Source organism: Narcine bancroftii, chromosome 1, assembly GCF_036971445.1.
Source record: "Narcine bancroftii isolate sNarBan1 chromosome 1, sNarBan1.hap1, whole genome shotgun sequence".
Classification (NCBI taxonomy): Eukaryota; Metazoa; Chordata; class Chondrichthyes; order Torpediniformes; family Narcinidae; genus Narcine; species Narcine bancroftii.
Genome location: NC_091469.1, coordinates 349,508,134 through 349,517,123, shown reverse-complemented (window position 1 = coordinate 349,517,123; position 8,990 = coordinate 349,508,134). Strand labels below are relative to the sequence as shown.

At 44.1% G+C, this 8,990-nt stretch overlaps 1 pseudogene; it reads left to right on the top strand.

Annotated features, from left to right (window-relative positions):
- Positions 1–2,013: 2,013 nt before the first annotated feature.
- Positions 2,014–2,102, top strand: LOC138752153 (U6 spliceosomal RNA; annotated as a pseudogene).
- Positions 2,103–8,990: the final 6,888 nt, after the last annotated feature.

Genomic DNA, 8,990 nt, shown 5'->3' with positions numbered 1-8,990 from the left:
CAAATAGATCTTTCCCTTTTTTAGAATAAGAGAAGTACAAGCTTCATTAAAATATGATGGAAGGTTCCCTCGTTTAAATGGGTCATTAACCACATAGTTTAATTGGGGCTCAAGCTTTTTTTGAAAAGGATTTATAAAATTCAACAGGGTACCCATCAGGTTATGGAGATTTACCTGATTGTAAAGAAGAAATAGGAAAAATATTTTCTCTTGTAAAATAGGTGCCTCCAGTCTCATATGTTTATTCTGAAAAAGCGTGGGCAAATTAAGGTTGTCCAGAAAATTCAACATTGAAGTACTATCATTTTTGGATTCAGAAGTGTACAATCTAGAATAGTATTCTCGCATTTTAGAATGGTCAGTAGTATCCATACCATCTTTCATATGAATCTTATTAATTTGTCTCTTAGCAGCCATTCCTTTCAATTGGCTAGTCAAAAGTTTCATCATGGATGTAGAACAGACTCTTTCTCCTCAAAAATTACTGTTCAATGGAATAAGTAGAAAAAAGATCAAATTTAGTTTTAAGTTCAAATCTTCTTTTATATAAATCAGGATTTTAAAAAAAAATTGCTGTTCAATGGGATAAGTAGAAAAAAGATCAAATTTAGTTTTAAGTTCAAATCTTCTTTTATATAAATCAGGATTTAAAAAAAATGCTGTTCAATGGGATAAGTAGAAAAAAGATCAAATTTGGGTTCAAGTTCAAATCTTTTTTTATATAAATCAGGATTTTAAAATTGTACATTCTGTAAAATAATATGTTTGATCTGATTGATTAAATCTAATCTTGCCTTATTAGTTGTCTTCTTTATATTAGCTGTATAAGAAATAATTTGCTCTTTCAGATATGCTTTCATAGTGTCCCAGACAATCACATTCGAAATTGTTGGAGAAGTATTCATAGTGAAGAAAAACTGAATTTGCTCTTCAATAAATTTAAAAAAAAATAATTGCCTGGGACTTAGGTGGAATTAAAATGCCTCTTTGTAAAAGGAATGTCAGGAAAATTCAAAGACAAGATAACAGGAGCATGATCAGATATCACTATTCCTTGTTAGTCACATGATTTGGTCAATGAGATCAATTGATTACCCAATTAAAAAATTAAAAAACAGATACATCTAAGTATAGGTATGATGCACATTTAGGGGGGGGGGGGAAAGAATATTCTCTGCTGTTATTTAAAAAAAGGCCAACATCTGAAATACAAAAAATTGTTTAAAAAAATGAATTACAGCTGGAAATTTACTTAGAACATTAGAAAACCAAGGCTGAAAAAAAATCTTTCAAAAAAATTAATGCTCATTGGTGTACATATTAGCAAAAACAACTATTGTGGTGGATGATGTTCGTGCTCTTATGCCATCATGTTGAAATAATGAGACCACACCTGAAGTTGTCAGCCAGCAAAGAGAGAAGTATTTATTACAGTGTTATCAGGCTTAATATAGATACAGAACATCGACCTGGCATCATGACATCTGAAGTGCTAACAACTTCATGACAGAGCTACATTGAGTAGGCCAGGACTTTTCAGTATACCTACGGGTGCTGCTGTGTCACTATGCCTCGTGGCTGTAGTAACCAGTTGCCAGTAGATAGGAGGCTGTTGTGTTTAGCTGTCACAAGACAGGAGCTGTTAGCATTGGTTCTGCCCACTCCCTTCAAGCGAACCACCACACAATTTATTGTATGATTTACCTGTAAGAATAATATAATGACTTTGTCTGATAAATGCTATAAAGTACAAGTGGAATGTTTTGATTCATTAAACTCCCCTGATTTTAGCATCAGAAGAAGAATGAAAACATTGTCCTTTCCATTTAGACATGAGCCTATCTTTATCAGAATTCCTGTTATGGGTTTCATGAAGAAAAACAATATCAGTCTTTAAGTGCCTAACATGAGCAAATACCCTATAACATTTAATTGGACCATCCATAACATTTCATGACATAAGACTAATTGGGTTATTCAAGAGTCTTAATTAATGTTATGAAGAGATGATTCGTGCTCGCTTCGGCAGCACATATACTAAAATTGGAACGATACAGATGCGCAAGGATGACACGCAAATTCGTGAAGTTTATTTTTTTTTAATTAAAAAAAAACAAAAAAAATGAAGAGATGATCCAACTTTGTCTGTCACCATTCCACGAGCTGTCATCTTGAAACCACATATTAACACTGCAATTCACCTATCGTCACAATCACTCCACAGCACATGCAATATCGCTGGCTCCCAACTCTGCTCTAGTTCACTTTGCAAACAGTAATTCATACATAAGGCTGTCTTCATCAACTACAACTCAGCCTTCAATAGCATTATTCCCTCAGTGCTGATCAAGAAGCTACAAACTCTAGGCCTCTGCAATTGGATTCTTGACTTTCTCATTGGAAGCCCACACAGTCAGTAGGAATTGGAAACTACATCTCCTCCTCACTGATCACCAACAAAGATTTTAAAAAGTTTCAGTTTCAAAAGCTCTAGGGCCCATTTATAGAATACTATCATAATTGGAAGTTTTAGGTGATTATGGGTGCTCTCGTGCTAATCCATCTGTTTTCTGGAGGTGGCGACTTGATCCATCTTTGAATTTTTCTTGTAACCTTGATTAGAGGGGAGAATTAGATTAATAGTAGTTTTAGGTTGTTTTTTCTCTTTTTCGTTTTCACAAATGGATTAGTGGGGTTTAATTATGATGATCCTAGATTTTTTTTAGATACCATATGAAGGTATAATGAGGTTTGTGATAATATTATTTAACTGATTTTTATGTATAATAATTTTAACAAATAATCACATTTAATAATTAGGAATGAAATTTAAAATTTGTCATATTGTGTATTGTGATAGTACATCTATCACCAATGTCCATAGTGTATATAGTTACTGTATCTAGACCGTGCTTACAGTGATTGGCTGAGAGCTAAGCCACACCTATTGTCTGGGCCTTAAAGGGTTGTGTCCCTAGCCAGGTCGGATCATTCCGGACTGGTCGGCCACCTGTGAAGAGCTCCGGTCTTTTGCTAATAAAAGCCTTGGTTTGGATCAACAAGTCTTTGGTTCTTTCGACGAGCTCTACAATTTTATTAGCAAAATAATTTTTTTTGAAAGGGATGGAGCGTTTAACTCGGCCAGAAAAACTTGATATCGACCCACAGTCAGCTACAGCCATCAAAGCCTTTAACTTCTGGCTGCTGAACTTTGAAAACTTCCTGAGATTCATTCAGGTAGAGGAGGATAACCAGCGTCTAACAGCATTGCTGTCTATGGTGTCCTTGAGAGTCTACGAGAACATCCAGGATGAGACCACTTACACCGCAGCCATAAAGGTACTGAAAGGACTGTATGATCAACCGGTGAACAGAGTTCATGCCCGGCTCGTGCTTGCGTCGAGGAAGCCACAGCCCGGTGAGTCCAGCAGGGCATATTTACAAGTATTAAAGGCATTGGGCAAGGATTGTAACTGTGTGGACAAAACTGCTGCCGAGATCACAAATGATCTCGTCCGGGATGCCTATGTGGCCGGGCTCAGATCGAATGAAGTGAGGCTGCGCTTGCTCGAACAAGGGGTAGAAAAACTAGAGGACGTGGCCCGGATTGCAATCACAATGGAGGATGCAGCCTTAAAGTCGACCAAGCTCTCTAGGGACTGGACCCCACGTTCTGATGTGAGTAGAGTGCCCTTCTACCCTACCACCCCCCGAGATACTGACGGCCTGTCGGCTGCTGCTACCCTGCCCCCTGCGAACCCAAAATGTTATTTCTGCGGGAGGGACAAGCACAGCAGGTCCCAGTGCCCAGCAAGAAAAGCCAGGTGCCAGAAGTGCCTTAAAAACGGCCACTTTGCTGCAGTCTGTAGGTCTAAAATGGCCACCAGAAAACACAGTGCCTCGTGTGAAGCCCAATCGCCGCTATCCCATTCAAACTCTTCTTCCCCAGAGCTCTCGTCCAATGAGAGCGAGGGCTCCCCTGCACGGCAACGCCTGACGTCACGGAGATGCCGAACCCGGAAGGGGCAACCCACCCTCGCAACCATGGTGATGGCCCACCTCTCGCCCCCGTGCGGAACACTCGACGCTACCGCCGCTGCTGCCGCCGCCACAGACACCACCAGGGCCGACGCTACCGCCGCCGCTGCTGCCGCCTCCACAGACACCCCCGGGGCCAATGCTACCGCCGCTGCTGCCGCCACCACAGCCACCCCCGGGGTCGACGCTACCGCCGCTGCTGCCGCTGCCACAGCCACCCCCGGGGCCAACGCTACCGCCGCTGCTGCCGCTGCCACAGCCTCCCCCGCGGCCAACCAGGTGCTCACCCTAGCGTCCATTGCTGATGACCACCAGGGCCCTACCGTCGCGACCAACGACCTACCCACCGCCAATCGCGAGCAACTACAAACCCCACCACTTACCATTCACCCGCCAACGCCGCCACAACAGCACTTCCGGGAGGTCCTCCAACCTCCTCCTCGAGCGTTGACTACGTCATCCCGTTGCGTGACGTCATCCCGTTGCGTGACGTCATCCCGTTGCGTGACGTCATCCCGTTGCGTGATGTCATCCCGTTGCGTGACATCATTGTGCAAAACTCCCCTGTCAACTGCTTCAATAACATTAAACCAGCAATGCTCTCATCCCCTCACCAGAGCAATGGAACTGATTAAAGTGCATGGACACTATACAAATTGCTTATTTGACTCTGGGTCAACTGACAGTTTTATCCAGCCAGATCTGGCCCTCCGTTGGGGACTTGACAATATCCCCACTACCCAGAGGATCTCATTAGCGACGAGGTCGCACTCGACTGGGATAAAGGGGTATTGCATTGCCACGCTGGAAGTACAGGGCGCGACGGTCACCCACTTCAAATTATTCGTCTTTCCCCAATTGTGCGCTCCAGTGTTGCTGGGATTAGACTTCCAGTGTCAGTTCCAAACGGTGTCCCTACACTTTGTGGGACCCCACGCCCCCCTCTCGGTCTGCCATCGCCCCAGTCCCGAAGCACCCGAGCAACCTGTCCCCATGCCCCGGGGCCAATCCTGCGGCCTTTCCACACTCCGGATTGCCCCGCCAGCACTCTTCGCAAACCTCACCCCTGGCTGGAAGCCTGTGGCCACCAAAAGTCGGCAATATAGTTACGAAAACAGGAAATTCATTAGGAGTGAGGTGCGTAGATTGCGGGATGAGGGCATCATCGAACCCAGTTCAAGCCCCTGGAGAGCCCAGGTGGTGGTTGTCAAGAATGGAAAAAAACTACGGATGGTGGTCGACTATAGCCAGACCATTAACCACTTCACGCTCCTGGATGCGTACCCCCTGCCACGCATCATGGATGTGGTGGACCAGATCGCCCAATACCACATTTTCTCCACTATTGACCTACGTTCAGCCTACCACCAGCTCCTGATCTGCTGCAAGGACCGACCATTCACGGCCTTTGAAGCGAATTGGCGGCTATATCAATTTCTCAGGGTACCATTCGGGGTCACGAATGGTGTCGCGGTCTTCCAGCGGGAAATGGACAGGATGGTGGACCAGAACGGGCTAACCGCTACCTTCCCGTATCTGGACAATATCACCATCTGCGGCCACGACGTGCAGGACCACGACGCCAACCTAGACAAATTTCTTCAAACTGCCCGTCGGCTAAACATGACTTACAATTTGGACAAGTGTGTCTTCCAGACCACACGACTCGCTATTCTAGGTTGTGTGGTTGAGAACGGGATAGTCATGCCAGATCCTGACCACATGCGTCCCCTAATGGACTTACCACCCCCCCCACATACCCAGAAAGCTCTCAAACGTTGCCTGGTCCTTTTCTCGTATTACGCCCAATGGGTTCCACACTACCCCGACAAGGCGCGTCCTCTTATCAAGACCACCTCTTTTCCCCTCTCGACCGAAGCCACAGCGGCTTTCGATCGAATCAAATCCGACATCGCTGCTGCGATGCTGCACGCGATCGATGAGTCTGTCCCGTTTCAAGTCGAGAGCGATGCATCCGACTTCGCCCTGGCAGCCACCTTGAACCAGGCTGGTCGGCCTGTAGCCTTCTTCTCCAGGACCCTCCAGGGTCCGGAGAGTAGACACTCCTCGATCGAGAAGGAGGCCCAGGCCATAGTTGAAGCGGTGCGTCGTTGGAGACATTACCTCGCTGGGAGGCGCTTTACACTGTTGACTGATCAACGCGCGGTCTCCTTCATGTTCAGCAACACCCAGCGTGGTAAGATAAAAAATGACAAAATCGCCAGATGGAGAATCGAACTCTCCACCTTTAACTATGACATCCTGTACCGGCCTGATAAGCTCAACGACCCGCCTGATGTGCTCTCCAGGGGGACGTGCACCAGCATACAGATGGACAGACTACAGAAACTCCATGAGGCGCTCTGTCATCCAGGGATCACTAGGTTTGCTCACTTCGTCAAGGCGCGCAACTTACCCTACACAGTCGAGGAGATCCGCTCCATGACCCGAGCCTGTTCGGTGTGCGCTGAATGCAAGCCCCACTTCTTCCGTCTGGTTAACTCCCACGTTATCAAAGCCACCCGCCCTTTCGAGCGTCTTAGCGTAGACTTTAAGGGGCCCCTACCGTCGACCAACCGTAATACCTACATCCTCACAGCCATCGACGAGTACTCCCGCTTCCCATTCGCTGTGGCCTGCCCAGACACCACTGCCACCTCAGTGTACTGTTGATTGCAAAGAAGATGATGACAGTATCATGGAGAAATGCAAAACCACCAACTGTCCAACAATGGAGGGAAAGATTACAAAGTGTTTATTTGATGGGAAACATAACAGCTAAACTTCAACTAAAGACTGAAGTTTTCCACATCAAGAGGTCATCAATAATACTGCATTTACCAGGATTGATTAAGGATATATCCTCATCGTAATCTCAGTGGTGGTGTGGAGTTTGACCGGAGCACTCTACATGTAATTGGAGTAGTGTATACAGATGAGATTGTGATTGTATAGAAGTGTATATATAGTGATGACACAGTGATAAATTTACTTTGACGCTCTCCTCTTTAAACTCAAAAGTGACACAATGGCCATATGGAGAAGTGTATGTTGGTTAGAATTAGGTTAATTTGGTTCCTAAATCTGTGATGGCTCTATGAACAGAATTCAAATAAGATAATTTGATGTGCTGTTATGTGATTTATGTATTTTGTTTGTATTCTCACATGATATGACTGCATATGGAATTGAACGTTACATTCAAACTAAAAGAGGAGGGCTTTTGGTTCATTGGCCTTCAAAAATCAAAGTATTGGAGTTGGGATGTTGTGGTAAAGTTGTATAAGACATTGGTGAGGCGAAAGGTTTAGTATTGTGTGCAGGTTTGATCACCTAACTACTGAAAAGATATCAATAAACTTCAAAGAGTGCATAGAAGATTTATTAGGATGTGGCCGGATCTTGAGGAACTGAGTTACGAGGAAGACTTAAACAGGTTAGGACTTTATTCCCTGGAGCATAGAAGAATGAGGGTAGATTTAATAGAAGTATATGAAATTATGAAGGGTATAGATAGAGTAAATGCAAGTGGGGTTTTTTCCCCACTGAGGAGTAAAACATGAAAGTCTAAAAATACAATGTTGAAGTAACTCAACAGACCAAGCAACGCATTTCATTCAACAAAGATAAAAATACATAACCAATATTTTGTGCTTGAACTCTTCATCAAGCCTGAAACAATGGTTATGTAATAGTTCTCCAGCATTGTGCTTTTATTTTTCCCACTGGGGTTTGGGTGAGATACAAACCAGAGACCATGGGTTAAGGGTGAGAAGTTTAGGGGGAATATTAGGGAGAATCTCTTTGCACAGAGAGTGGTGGAAGCATGGAATGAGCTGCCATCTCAAGTGCTGAATGTGGGCTCAATTTTAATATTTAATAACATTTGGACAGGTACATGGTTGAGAGTGTAATGGAGGGATATGGAGTGGGTGCTGGTCAGTAGGACTAAGCAGATTGATAGTTTAGCACAGACTGGAAGGGCCAAAGGGCTGGCTTTCTGTGCTGTAATATTCTGTGATTGAACAATGGGCGGGGGGGGGGGGATGGGGGCGGGAAGAAAGGCTCATTCCTGAAGAAGGAGACATTTCGTAAGTCCCAGAGAGGAAAGCCTCATCTTTACAGCAGATGTAATGGAGATGGATAAGTTGAGAAAAGTGAATGGCATCTTTACATGAGATGGTATGAGAGGAGATGTGCTCAAGGTTGCAGTAGGAGTCCATAGGATAATGGCACATATCAATGGATTGTTTGTTTTCTGAGATGGATAAGGATACAGAAAAGGAAGTGAAATATCAGAAATAATCCAAGTGAATTTCAGGGAGAAGTGGAAGTTGGTGGCATAGGTGATTAAATTGCTTAGTTCCTCATAAGTGCAGAAAGCTGCACCAATACACTTGTTGCTAAGTGTTGCAAAGCATCCCAGAACAGGTTTGGAATGAGCACCCTTCCATTGTTTCCAATGAAGAGACAGGCATAGATCAGGCCTAAGTGGTTGTCCATGGGTGACAAATTTGATTTGTAAAAAGTAGATGGAATCAAATATATTGCTGAGGTTAAGAACAAATTCTACCTGTTAGATGAATATTGTGGTAGAGGGGACTAGCTCTCTACTGATAACTGGAAAAATAGAATCTCAGGCCATGAAAGAATTGGACTGTTGAGTAATGGTACAATGTAAATTGAAGACTTTGGCTGCCAACTCCAAGTTGAGCAATTCTTCCAATTCCAGGAAAGCATGTTCTCCTCAATGTTCCTCCTGATCAATATTCTTCACTCAATGCCACAGGTCAGGCAATTAACTAACTCATTGTCTTAGTGCAGTGATGCAGGAGATTGAAATGCAACTGACAGTTGTTTTCTTGGTTACAGCAATCAGTGCATTGGGATTACAAATGGAAAAGACAGGCACTATATAAATGTGAGGCCCAAGTGGTTGTCCATGGGTGACA